The sequence below is a fragment of the Idiotropiscis lumnitzeri genome, chromosome 5 (assembly GCF_059441095.1).
Source record: "Idiotropiscis lumnitzeri isolate Australia: NSW breed Sydney's pygmy pipehorse chromosome 5, RoL_Ilum_1.0, whole genome shotgun sequence".
NCBI lineage: Eukaryota > Metazoa > Chordata > Actinopteri > Syngnathiformes > Syngnathidae > Idiotropiscis > Idiotropiscis lumnitzeri.
Genome location: NC_142395.1, coordinates 5,566,143 through 5,566,918, shown reverse-complemented (window position 1 = coordinate 5,566,918; position 776 = coordinate 5,566,143).

The window sequence follows — 776 nt, the reverse complement described above, 5'->3', positions numbered from 1 at the left end:
TAGAAAGCGCAGGAAGATGACAAAAGTAAGGGAGCATGAACACGCCCACTGTGAAGGCGCATAGGACCTGGCACGTAACGTTCTGCAATTGAGTGAGATTTAAATTGAGTTCAATCGCATTAGTTCCCCTTAAACTTTATCTTTGTTTTTCCCATTGAACTTGTTTGAGGGAGATGAAGACAAAGGGTGGAAAAACAATCTTCTAAGGAAGATGCGGCATTACTTCCTAATAATTACTACATTATTGATTACACAACGAAACAATGCCAAACAATGCAGAAGAAGCCTCTCCTCTATCCTACTAGCCCCGACCGCGTGCACAACAGCTGGAGCTGTAACAAAGCGCTTTCCATATGGTGTAATATAAGGTAGCGCACATCATTATAGCAAAGTAGAGAACATCCGATAAAACCACATGTCACTACTATCAAAAACAAATCTATTACTTACATTTATGTGCTTCCGGCTTCATCACATTCATTGATGTCATTTCAGTAGACATTGTATTTGTTGCCTAGGGGGCGTGTTTAGAATCTAGGGATGTGGTACTGTCTTCGCGCCGTAGGGCCATACGCAACTTTTTTGTGACCCTAACCCTAAAGTTCACGGAGAATTGGGACACGTCTTGTTTGTCGTGAACGCACATTTCAAGAAGGAAGAGTGTTTGTAGACTGCACACTATATTGTATTCATTTGGCCAGAGACGCTTGGGTGTGTGGCCGCTTACTGTAATGCTTCGATATATATATATATATATATATATATCGTAGGAGGTT